The sequence below is a fragment of the Bombus affinis genome, chromosome 4, assembly GCF_024516045.1.
Source record: "Bombus affinis isolate iyBomAffi1 chromosome 4, iyBomAffi1.2, whole genome shotgun sequence".
NCBI classification, from domain to species: Eukaryota; Metazoa; Arthropoda; class Insecta; order Hymenoptera; family Apidae; genus Bombus; species Bombus affinis.
In genome coordinates this window covers 9,585,905-9,599,576 of record NC_066347.1, presented here as the reverse complement: position 1 = coordinate 9,599,576, position 13,672 = coordinate 9,585,905, and the positions used below count along the sequence as shown (strand labels likewise).

Here is a 13,672-nt window from a genome sequence, read left to right as displayed (position 1 = left end):
TCGCGGCAAAAGGGATACACCAAATGGATCGTGTGTGTCACGAGGCTCTCCTACGACTGCCGCGCCAGACGCGATCACGTTGTTCCGCTTGCACGCCTCTTCCACCCTTCCTTTTTGCGCCCGATACGCGCCTCTCCCCACGTTCACCACGCTGGAATTGGTCCACGCGGCGGGAATAAACCGCGATCATAGGAAAATCGCCGCGCTTTCCACCTCCTCATTGTCGATAAGTGATTAGGAATTACTCCTACACCGAGGCGGATTTTCTGGTTTCAGTGTTCCCGATGATTTGGAAGTGGAACCTTCTATGTTGTTGCGAGTGGTAATATAGTAACGTAAGGTTATTTAAAGCAGCTTCGATTTTGAATTTTCTACGGAATAATTCAATTTGTTGCAGATATATTAGGAGAGATCATTAGGTTGGAATGTTGTAACGAAGGAAGCAGAAAATATCGCGTAGCTTAGATCCGACAACAGAAGATATAAGAAACGCGGAAATGATTCGCGTAATTCTATATTAGGATTATTTGAGTCAGGGAAGAGGTATGATATAAACAAGAAAATAACTTGCAGGAATAAAGTAATATCGAAGTTTCCTCGAAGAAAAGTCGTAGGATATTGTATTACGTCTAGAGGATTCAGCTGGTGCGTTTTATTTTTGAAAGGACATAAGTTTTGAAGAAAAGTTTAAGAATTAAAATGACGTATCGTTTTGTTTCTACTTCGCTGATACTTGGCTGGTAGTCTACGGAATTCGTATTTTTACGTGACAGCCACGATATGTGTTAATAATATTCGAGGTTCTCGAGTGTAAACTGTGTTCTTTTTCACCATGTTTCGTCAACATTGTGATTAGATTTCCTCCAAGCATGTGAACGCGCCGTTACCAAACTAGATCTTCTATTTACAATTGTAGTTATTCTGATCGCTAACGAAGCTAATTCGTGTTAATGAAATGTTAGAAACTGCTTTCGTAAAGAAACCAGGACACATTTGCCAATTTCAGGATCGTCAAATATTAGAATTTAACATTTGTTCTAATTTTTTTTTTTTTTTATAAATTATCTAAGCCATCCACAAGCTTTGACTTATTATTGCGAAAAGTGTAAAGACCAGTTTTACAAATATTTAAGTTCGTCATCGAAGATCTCGAATTTAATCCAATGATTTCATACGGTCACCAGAATGGAAGGCTTTGTTAATGTTCCGTGTCTCACGAACTACTGACAAAAGGTACTAATTGATTATAGAAGAGATTCCTTGATCGACGAAGATGAGTAAGCAATCTACCTTTGAAGAATCGGCACATTAACGATATGACTCTTAATCCTCGATTATCAGTGTTGCCAAACACTTTTCATGTTATTCACCCAGGAAATCACGTTCTCAAATTAACTCTTTCACAATCCCTTGATACTCTATGATCGAGTAATATTGTCATACATCGTATCCATCCAATATTTGACATTTGTCGTGTCTTGATATAATAAATGCTTACGGCATTCTCTCTATAGATCTATTCACAATAGCGATGTTAGATCGTAGAGGTGAATCATTAGTAACAATACGACAGAAGTTACTTGGAACAGGATTCTAATCCATTTGAGGCAAGAATTCTCGCGTCGTCGACCAATATTTCCATCAAGTTCTCCAATTAAATAATTTTTTCGTAATACTGATGCAACGCGATACGATCGTTTGTTCGCAGTCGTAAACGGAAACGAGCTTGGGAAAACCTGCTTTTTACCGATCGATTCCGCGGTGACTCTATGAAATAAGTATTCGCAACAGGTCTCCTCGTTCGCGTGGCCGTCGAGACGGCGCGCGAGATTTTTGCTCGTGATTCGCGAGTTCGGAAATAACTCTGTTACGTCGCGAGACGCGTACTGTACTCCTTTACGTAAATCCTTACGTGTGTCTCGTTAGGCTCTCGCGTTCCTTTGCCCGTGGCGGGTTAATGTCTCAATCGTGCAGCCACGATCTGCCAAAGGACCACGTCGGGATCCATAAAATCGCCCAACATTCCACGGTGTACGCTTATTAGGCGACCGATCGTGTCACCGCGGTAATGAGTACGGAAACAGACACTTCGGGTCTATCGACGATCGTGCCACTCAGGAATCACCTCGCGTGAATTGTAAGTCGCGCGTCGGTTGCATGTTAATTGACGTGGCCACTGATCTCGGCTAATAACTGTCGTGGGTTTATTCCCCTTTCTTTCGCTTTTTCTTTTTCTTCCGCGCTTTATTGCCAGGCCTTTTTATAGTGCGAACGTGAAAGCACGGTAACGAGACACAGCAAAGTTTGTTGATACGTCTCGTACCCTGTAATCGCTGCTTTTGATAATGCTCGAGGTTTTCAGGTCAGCGTATACTTTTTTGGCATAAGGATTATCAGGAAACTTCTATCGCGATGTGTATGACAGACGAGACTTTTGAAAGATGTTTGTACAAAGTAGACGTACGGAACGAAATAATACTCTGCCGTATGTAGTGATCATTCCTATACATGATAACCGAGTAATTCGACAATGAGTAATGGGTCCTTGTCAGAGCATCAACCACATATGTCTGACGTGGCAGTCATTATGTTAAAGATTCTCAGGATTGTAAACTGTAAAACTCATAATAATGTCGAGAAGGGATTGACAAGATGAATCTTTATTTAGATCGATCGAAAGGTTAATTTACATTCCAACGAAAACACGCCAACTTTTTTTCAGCACTATCAACACCAAGTGTGTAATAATTTCCGTTTACATATAACTTCTGCAACTTCAGATAAATTGTTTTATAATTGGTAATTAGGAGCGACGTGCTTGCAGTTCGCGTGACAGTGCAAATTTTTCTTTTTTATGGCACGCGCGTAAGCCTATATCGGCGCGCGAAAGAGCGCGCAAAAATGTTCCGTGATGCCGGTCACGTGCAATAAACACGAATGTGCGCGGAAGTTTGGCCCACTTGTCCAATATGCGTCCACGAAATTTCATCGCCACCTTTGATAAGCATCGACCATGCCGAATCACGATCACGATCGATCTATATATATTATTCCACAAGGTCGGTTCCTTTTTCGTTCGCTCGAAGTTCGAGTTTCTTAAATTTATTGTTTTTACATTGTACGGCACGTTTGTGTTCTCTTAGGACCCTTTCCCCTAGAAATAAATGATACGAGCAGGAAGAAGAGGAGGAGAAAGTTGAATCTGTTTTTATCACATTCGTTTAAATAAAAAGTAAATGTGAGAAGAAGCGCGTCGCAGACGTGAACTTGAAGACCAAACGTATCACGCAAAATGCGATCTCTGATGATGTTACAAGTGATTTATCCACTTCCGTTCGTCACATTGTGTAAGGACTAGGAATTATCATTAACGACATGGAATTGTTTTTTTCCTTCTTATCTTCACTTGTGTGAAACGCGTTTTAGACCCAAGAACAATTTGAGTTTCTTCATATATGTTTGCTTTGGATCTCTTAAATTTATTAATACTTTTCGATCTAACATTCTCCGTCCGTTTGTGATTTATATTTTAAATATCTGCAGGAGGAAAATTTTCGAGAGTATTTAAATCGGTAAACATCTCTCTGTTTTATTCGTACTTTGTCGTAAATTTGATATAAACCTCGGCGATTCAAGTTTAGAATGTTTTTATCGCAAAATTAACTCTGAGAGATAATTCTTTTGATAAATATTCGACATTTTTATTTATTTACGTAAAATGAATGCTTTTGGTATTGATAGAAGCCTTTCTTTGAAATCTACCGAGTTTTAATATTAAAGAAGTTTTTCTGAAACTATTATGTAAAAATCTTCACTAAACAATTTTTACTATCGATATTCGGATATCTAAGATAATTTACCAGCGGCTTAATATTTCCATAGACAATGAAGCACATTTTTCAAGCACAATTTTCGGCATGTTTTCGACACAGTTCCAACAATCTCTTGCTCACGACGAAGATCATGAAATTTACGATCATAACAAAGTAAGGCATGCTTTTTTTATACTGTTTTGACACTTCGCGAGCAAAACCAAGGAGAAAAAACTCATTCCTCATGCAACAACCAAAAACTGCATCCCAATCAAACAGAACAGACTTTCGATCCTACGCTCGTACATTTGCATTTCTACTCGCCTCGGATAATTCAGTAACACGAGGATTCGCATTCCCCAATGCCTTATTTGGTATATCCTCGTGCATCGTCCCCAAATAAGATCGAACCAGTCGAATTTCTGCAGCAATCGATCCATCCAAAACCCCAAGCTCCGCTTGTCAAAACCGCTGCATCATTATCGATCTTAGGATCCGATCTCGCTGACCATATTTGGTGGAACGCACGCAGCTTCGCTCGATGATCCATCAATTCCTCTCGTGTCGTCACGTCCTGTATGCAATCTTCTATGCCGACGTCGATGACATAGTATTCTCGGTCTCTGACGGCATCGTCGAGCCACGGATTATGACGAACGATCGAGTGACGCACATCCTGAAACGGTAGCTAGCCAGACTGCAACGGTCAGGAGGTTATTTTTAAGACTTAATCGTTCATTCACGTTTTTCCCAGGAACCTCTTGAGTCAGCACACACGAAACTAAGGACGTTCCGAAGTCAGTTCGATCCCCGCGAGAAGATCGCCGGCCGCATGAGGATGCGTGTTTATTTCGAAGCGGTGTGTCTAGCGTGCGTGAGTCATCGGAAGAGATTCTTGGTATCAAGGTCGCCGATGGTCGTGACCTTCCTCGGCCACGCCGCCGTTACCGATATTCTGGCGCCATGCTGTGCCACCCGAAATATTTCCCAAAATTTTTTTCGTGGTAGAGATAGTATCAAAAATGAACATAGTGGTTGAGAAGGTTGTGGTTTGGAATTTTTGCGATGATCGAGAGAGAACAGACGATACGTTTATTCGGTTGTCAGATTTTTGATAACGTTTATTCGGGACGCCATTAATACAGCCTGCATTAAGGATAGCTATTGCGTTAACACGACCTTTCATTTTTCATTCTTTTTCGGTCTATTTACATTATCGAATTCTGTTTTTCAATGTTCTGGCTACGAAAAGGAATTTCAAAAATTCCCTTGATATTTCCTTCTTCGTCACTATTTTGTCTATCTATATCCTACGATTTTATGAAATTTAAAGAAACCGAAGTATTTGTAACGTTACGATATCCTTAGTCTTTAATGGGTTAAACGGAGTTTCATTGCTTCATTCAGGATACGACCGAACTATTATACAATAATTAAACGTCGCTTAAACGATCCAGATATATCCAATACGGAAGCAGGAAGCGTCGTGTACTTTATCAATTTACTACACTTATTTGTCGCGATCGATCCGCGAAAAGCTCTACGTCTACGAATCAACAACACGACCAACGTCTCGACGTTATTAAGATTCATATCAGCCTCTCTAATTATGTTTAATTAGTCGCTGTGCGTCTCAGAAACGCAGTCAGCGCGCACGAACCGAGAGAGACCAATTTTCTGCATGAATAATACGACACTTCCTGATTTTCTTCTCTCGTCTGAATAATGCCCAGGGAAACTCGAGAAATTTTCTTCGTTGTAATTTCATGAGAAACGACCGTGCACCTCGGAATCGAATCTCTCATTAACACGATCTCGCGTGGCGCTTGATCTACCAGTTTCTGACAAACGGTTGCCGCGATGATTTCCAGACGAGCGGTCCTAACAATGGAACGCGATAAATGTCGACGTTCGCGAGCTCTTAATTAAACCTGTCCAGTATTCCCGTCGTTTCGATAGTTCTTTCCTTTCCCCATGACACGCGCCCATTGTCGTCCAACTCACGAGGCGTCTACGCACCAGCGTATTTTCCCGCAATTTCGCACAAAAGCCGAGAATGCTGTTTCTCACAGGTGACTTATCGTGGCGTATCTTGAGAACCGGGACGGGTTGGTTAATTTCAAGATCACGGCGAAAAGGTTGTTCCCCGGTGCGTGGCTTGATGTCACGGCCTTTAATCCTATAGCGGTACGCTCAGCTACAATATACGCCGACGCTTTTGAAAATAATGTTACTTTGTTATTAGACATATTAAACGGTTACTCTTCAGTATCTTCCTATTGTACGCTTCTTGTTTTAAAGCAAACGCTTTTATCGCGCAGCTGAGATTATGAGAGGAATTTGTGTTTAATTCCAGCTCGGGTAAAATTTGTTTCGAAAATAAGTATGAGTAACAATACGATATAATATCTCCTTGGATCTATAGTAATATAATTTCTGAAAAAATTGCTCGCGAGATGTAACAATTCACTGCATAAGTCTCAGCTTTCTTTTTCTCGCCATAAAGTCACCAAGTTAACTGCGTTATCCCTGTTTTTGCTTTTCTCTGTCAATCTGGGACGTAGAAATTTGGGGAGATACCCTGTCGCTTCGTTTTTCCTTTTTTCTTTTTTCGCTTTCTGGAACAGTGTACCGGTGCTTGTACAATCATTCAACACGAACGTGACCGAAATAGGGATGAGCAGTTGCATTCTTTTTCTTGGAATTCTGCTCGTTCGTTCCGGTGATTTGAACGATGGGACAGAAGAGATTCCGAGGTTCTCGTGCTGTTTCTCGCGACAGCAGCGATTGTGTTGCGTAGAATCGTATACAATAACATATAAACTTCCATTAAAGTCCATCTTGGTAGTGGGAATAAGAACAATTTCAGAATTGATTTTTTCTATTTTTGATATACTTATTCGGTTTGGATAAGTGGGAAAGCTATAGATGCAAATTGATCGGTGAAATTGAACAATGTAATCTAACGTGTGTGAATGGTTAGAACGAAAAAATCTCTCGCACAGTAGTCGTTAGGGCGTAGGTTCGTCGAGACGATGATTGTTAGTAGTTGAATAATAACTATGAAACTCGTGGTTCGTTAGTTTGCGATTAGAACTAATCATTTAACGTGGCCGTAATTGAGTCAACGACAATGGGACGGCATGGAAGATCTCGATGCGAGCGTAATTTTCTGATTGCGTGCAGTTGAATACACCGTTTCCTTTAATAATATCTAGCAGTTCTTTTCTCAAACATTATAAATAAGCCATATAAAATTGTTATGCCAAGAACGAAGAGCTTCATTCACTTGTGGCAAATAAATCTTCGAAGAACAATGTGATAAAATACGGCTGCTATAAAAACTAGGCTTACAAACACGCGAGGTCGATAACAGAATGATTAAAGCAAACGGATCTCAGCGCAAATAAGAATCTACGAAAACAGTTTTATAGTGTTTGTCCAGCCGTGTTACTGCAAATTTGGAAATTCTTGCGTAAAATAAATTATAACGAGATACATCGATACGTCTTATACGTTTAGTGGAACGTGACGTAGAATCTGAATAAAGAAAGGTAACTTGGATACTCGTAAGCTTTTAAAAAATCAAACGGCATTACATACGTCTTGCTGACTTCTCTTTGCCTCAAGTTAACGAAGCAAGGACATTTACTTAATGAATTAGTGTTCACGAGCCGTGCACTAATGAAGGATACAAATTGTACTTGCCATGTATACAAAGCTTAAAAAATTGTTCCATCATTGAATAAGTACAGATATTTATTAACGTGCGTCATGTACGGTATAAGAAAGAAAAGTTACAACAGAACGTTCAGATCAAATGTAAAAATCATATTGAAACATTTGATATATGTGTCCGTCGCATACGTCTTGGATCAAAATTGATATATATATATATATTTTATTACACGAGTTTGATTGAATTTAATTTAAAGCAAAAGGGAAATTAGGAAATGTAACTGGTCTTAAAATTATTCACTGTACAGGTAATCGATATTTCGATACAATACGCGATGCTCCATATACAAGCAGTCAATAAGAATTATCATCTGATTTTCTTGTAACTAGGTCGCGATTTAATTAAAGATCACAAGGAACTATGCGAATCATTCAGTCAAGGCAATATTCTCGATAACTTGAGAACAAATCTGATCTGCTCTGATCTGAATTTGCGTGAAAAAGGACGATGCGACGCGTGTCTGCTTTGCGATTCATCGGCATTGACGGCGGAACTTTCCTCCGACCGATTTTCCCTTTCGCTCGCGGAATTAGAAATTCTACTTAAACGCGGCCGCTCTTGTTCCATCGCTCATTACGAATTCCGTCAGCGTGTTGTCTGTATTTTTACACGTACAATGACCTTCTATAGAAGAAGAAGAGCGACTAGCGAAAGTGTCATTGCTCGCCGCTGCATAATATCGCTAACATCCGTCGCTTTCGCCGCGATTTCGTTGAGATTCGACGCGCGTCCTTTCCTTTTCGGTGTTTTCCGCGCTTGTTCGCGCTCGATCTTTACGCTCGAACCTATTGTCTTCCTGCGAGAGTTGACAAGCTTTCAGGTCTTGTCGCCTGGAAAAGAATCGGAGAAAGGGCTACCTACATTATTAACGCGTATCTTGTTATACGTGTAATCATTGTGAAACCGTTGTCGTTCGGTTGGAGGTTCTTGGAAAATTTGAAGACACGGGGAAATTGGATATGGTAGGAAATTCTTCAAAATGCAGGAAAATATCTGAAATTACCTGAAATTTGTCAGAGAAAGAATGCAATAGCATCAAATATTTCATACTATATACATAGGAATGTCTTTTATCTCATAGTTGAGAAACGGACGACATCATTGAGGAACATTTCCCGTGACTAATAATTAAAAATAGAATGTGGATAATTGTGAGAGGAAATATTTTACAGCGAAAATAAATTTATGAAAATAATATATATAGTTCTCACTCTTCTCTGCATTTAAATTTATGAAGTTGATAAGTATAGCTTCTGAGAATATTATTTCATATCTCTATAATATCTCCACAAAGGCCTCTTTCACTTCGAATTCACGACGCTGCAATACCTAAAATAATTTCCAATACCTCGAGCCAATTACCAGTCATCGGATATCGAAATTGTTCGTATCCTATAAAGGTAAATCGTTGTGCTTTCCACGGTAAAAACTTGAATTTATACGAATGCATTTCTTTATGAGAAACGCGAGATATCGGATGCACGTCATAACTGCATTCGAAGTAAATGTAGAATGAAGGAAGAGAAAAATGTACAACGGCGGCGATTATCGGTGAACGTAACCTTAATTGTTCGTGCGTTTTATGCGTAAAATCTCCGTATTCGTGCGTTCTCATTCGTAGAATTTGCCTATTCACGTCTAGGTATCTATACGTTTTCCATATTAGTCAATCGAAAGAAATCGCGTCTTTGCAGTTCGTTCGAATAGCACGCAACGCCATCGATGCTGTAAAGAGGGAAAAATATCAAGACCTAAAACAGAGTCTATACGAGTCGATAAAAAACAGGATATTTAAAGGGATGCAAAATGTGGCAATTTTTTAAAAAAATGCTATTGAATTTCACGGAAATATAACACGAAGAATTATCGTTACAGTGAAAGTTTACAAGAAAGCAAAGACCTACTGGAGAAGATTTAAGGCCATTTTCTTTCCCTATTTGCGGCTCTTTCGCGAATTGTAACGCGAATAAGTTTATTTCATTATGTTCTCGTAACATACGCGAGATCCTCGACCAATGTTTGACGAGTGAAGAATCGAGGAAACATTACGTCGCTGTTTCTCTGAAATTCACCGTATCCTAAGAATAGCATCGACAGATCGAACCCAGTTCTTACTTCTCGTCAAGAGGAGGAGATTATGAATTAGCGGTATTCGTTCGTATCGTTTCGTAAGGAATTTTATCGCGACAGGACTTTTCGTTCGTGAAACGCTGGAAATAGTTCGGACGAAATGTGTTTTGCATTCTCGTCTGGGTTATAATGCATGTTGAGCCACGGGCAATGAACATTAATATTCAGGCGCTGTTTCGTCATTCAATTTCTCGTATTCGCGTTCCTTTGTAGCGAAAATGCCTAAGGAACTGTTACGTGGCGGTAATTCATGGCGCGAGCCATGAATATCGCGATTATATCGCTCGGAACGACTCGTCCGTTTCATGAAACATTTTCGTTGAGACTTTTGACAAGACCTTCCAGGCTGCTTACTCCGAAATTCAATTGCATTGCTCCAGTAATAAAGGAGTAATAACACGATATTCGAAGATCTTGGTAATAATGGAAATCATAGTTAGTCACTTATGTTGTGGTCATAACACTCTTCCAGTACATTATACGGTCTAGAACAGTTTTATTAAGAATACAGCGGCATTCAGACATACGAGGTGAAAATTGTAGGAAAGAAAGTGTAAAACTAAGAGTATGCATATTTTATAGCTGCACAGGTAGAAATAGTTTCCACTTATTTTTAAGTAGACTTAAAGGATAGAGTTAAATTAATGACTACTTGTCAATTGCTTGTTGCACAATCACCGGATTGCGGTGATTAACTCATTTCTATACCGAAGCACTGTCGATTCGCTAAACACGCGTAACCAATGCGATCGTTCCCTAAACGGTTACTTTACCCAATTCAATTACAAGTTTCCCTTTTTTTCGAGCGCATACAGTATACTTAGATTAGTATAGTAACATCTCAAAAAACTAAGGATTTACTTCTATAACTTCACTTATTGCAAGGGAATAACATAAACAATCGTAAATTTTCCCATTACAGTATTTAACACGTTCTTCTTCATTCCCTGATTCATGTAGTCGATCAATTTAGTTTCTGAGCGATTCGTATCTGCTTCTACGCTATTCTCAACCGAAAAAGTTGGATACAATGGAAATGATGGCCAAGTCTGACGCATGATATTCAAACGGACGGAAAGAAAAGAAAGCAAGGAGGCAGGACAAAGCGCAGGGAGGATCGTCGAAGAGCATCCTGCTGATAGAATTTGAAAAAAGGCTTGTCGATGCACTCTCTCAACATGGTCGGGGATCACGACCTTGCTACGGCGAATCCGGGATTCGATCACGCTCGCCTTGCCGCGAGAGACCCGGTCGAAACTGGCCTTTTCTTTTCGTGCGTCGATCACGAAACCCGCCATGGGAAGTTAACATTCCGGTGGCGTCGCTCCAGCGGCAACGTTAAGGCCTTTCCAGTCGATATTGGCACGAGAGAGAAAGAGACAGAGAGAGACCACGGATCCCTTTCTTATTTCTGCTCTATGAGCCACGCCTAGCACTTGCTCCGTGTAACCATTTGCACACACCCTTCACTACATATAGAACACGAGTGGGAAACGTGGGCGAGTCATCGGCCACGATATATCTCGACCGATGATATCGCTGGCAGGTTATCGGGCAAAATCCGCCGATCCCGAAACGAGAGGAAAGCTCCGAAGAAAAATTTCCGATGGAACGCTGGTGGGATCGTTCGCCGAGGTTTCAATCGAAGTTGTAGTTGCGCTATGGTCAGGGGAGGAAAGGTCACGGTGCGGTGGGATTTACGTACTGGCTGTGGTAGAGATGGAAGGTGAGCTTGATACGGATCATAAATTCGATCGATTGTTAAATCGTAGCACGTTTTAGCAATTGATGCTTCAGGCAAAACGGGATCCGAGCGTCAGCGTATTGCAATTGCAGATAAGAATGTGATACGGTTGCGTTTAATTTAAAAGCGGATGGGCTATTCTGACGTAAAAGATAGGCAAATTTCACTGATTGCACGTTTTAATTAATAGGTATTTTACTTACTAACGCGCGTGTGGGTTTAAGACAATACTCAATCGCGTAAATTATTATAATACATCGTTAACCTGAATGTAGAATTGTGAAGATAATAAGAAGTAACGTGCTACCAGTTATTTGCCGAGGATATTGCAGTTTGATGACAAGGCTAGCTCAGTGTTTGCGTTCATTCGACAACGATCCTTATATGTATTTTCATCTTACGTCATAACGGCCAGGAATAGAGTAAAACAATTTCAAACAGTCTCAAACAACTCGAAGAGACGAAGACCGATCGATCCACGAAACAGGCATTTCCTCTATGGACCTTGTTCTACTCACCATATCTGGACTTATTACTTGCTGCTATTTGCAAAATTTGATGCAACGCGCAGACGAGACCGAGGCACTGAAATCACGTTTCGCGTGAAATCTATTTTTCACCGGTTTCGCGCTCGTTATGAAACAAGAGTGGCAGGTCGAAGTGAATCAGTGAGAATCGATGAAGAAAAAGGCGAACGAATCCAGTTCCGATTTGCGTCACAGACCGAAAGGGGATAGTCTACAAGCGGATTGATACACTTTGATCGCTTCGTGGAGGACGGTACGAAGACAATCCAATTGATCATCGTGGAAAGGTTCCACTTTTCGCTTCTAAATATGGACCGTCTCCATTAAAAATTTCATGCCAGAAAATAGATCAGCCCGAAAGGTTCTATTCTTAAATGTTTCTCATACTTAATGGATAGGACGTATAGTAATAAATGGCACAGCTGAGAATGGGGTGAATAGTTTCTGTACCTTCTGAGAATAGATCCTCCATGTACAATCAAATAGAATGTCTGGAATAAAAGTTTCGATAAATTTCTCAATTTAGCGTGCTCTTTATTACGTTTTTATAAATTTGGATGGAAACCGGGAACTTTCAAATTGTAGGATCGCTGGCTACGTATATTCGTGTTCTAACTGTTCCAAGTCGATGGAATCGCTTATGGCCATTTATTCGAGGACAAGCGAACAATTGGCCAGAATGAAAATCACAATAGCACCGAGCCATTGTTGAAATTTGCCTAGCGTTTCTTACATACGTTCCATTCATCTTACGTTCCGAACGTACTTCCTTCTTATTTCGAACAATGTTTCTTATAAGGATTTCCTGTATATTTATAAACTATTCCCTGCCATTAGAAAAATCATGTTTCGAATCGTTATATAAACGGAGCAACGACGTCTCTCCTCAAATTTCAATTAAGGACAATAGTATCGCTGTCTGTTCCACTCGGTGATTATAGTTAAAGATCGATCGGCAGTTATCGAACTCACAGTGGCTTCTACATCAATTATAAATCATTTAACATCATTGCACCATGATATATCGTATCGAAGCGCGTCGAACGATCGAGCAAAGTCGGCGAGAAGGCGCGTGTACGCAAAAACATCGGGAACTGTCCGGATCGATGATGAATCACGGTTCTTGACCGACCCGCGAATGTGAATAATCGATCGCAGCTTTCTCATGGAAGCGAACGAAGCTACGATCGTTTGGGCGTTCGAATGCTCGATACGCTTTGATCGGTCGTTGCTTCGGTTGACAATGCATTCGTCAGTGGTGCGTTCGAATTATTCACCGCCTCATACACGCCATTACGGTCACGATACTCTTCGAATACGTAATATACCACTGAACCCACTGAATACCAGTCGTGTTCTTCGATCTGCATACAATGACCCGACGAGATACGAAGAACATTGTCGCAATTATTATCAGAACGCGTGCATCGGTTTTGATTTTTAAATATTTCATATCTAGTCGTTCTCTTTCTTCTTTTTTTCTTCTACTTTTTATATACGTGCGTTGGCTACACACGCCCGTGGTTCTAGGAGGAATTTAACCTTTCTCCCATTCTTCTCACGAACGGTCGTAAAAACGGGGCATTGGTAACGTATTACGGCGATGAACGAGAATCGTGATTTAGTAGAGAAGAGAATCGACACCACGAATTTTAAAATCGAACGAGTTTACTTTTTCATATCGCGCTATTTATTGCTGTTACGATATTGTGGATAATAT

At 40.4% G+C, this 13,672-nt stretch overlaps 1 protein-coding gene across 1 annotated transcript in view; it reads left to right on the top strand.

Moving 5' to 3' along the window:
* The window catches only part of LOC126915828 (N-alpha-acetyltransferase 15, NatA auxiliary subunit), a 45,152-nt gene that overhangs the window by 19,740 nt on the left and 11,740 nt on the right, over positions 1–13,672 (top strand). The window lies entirely within an intron of this gene.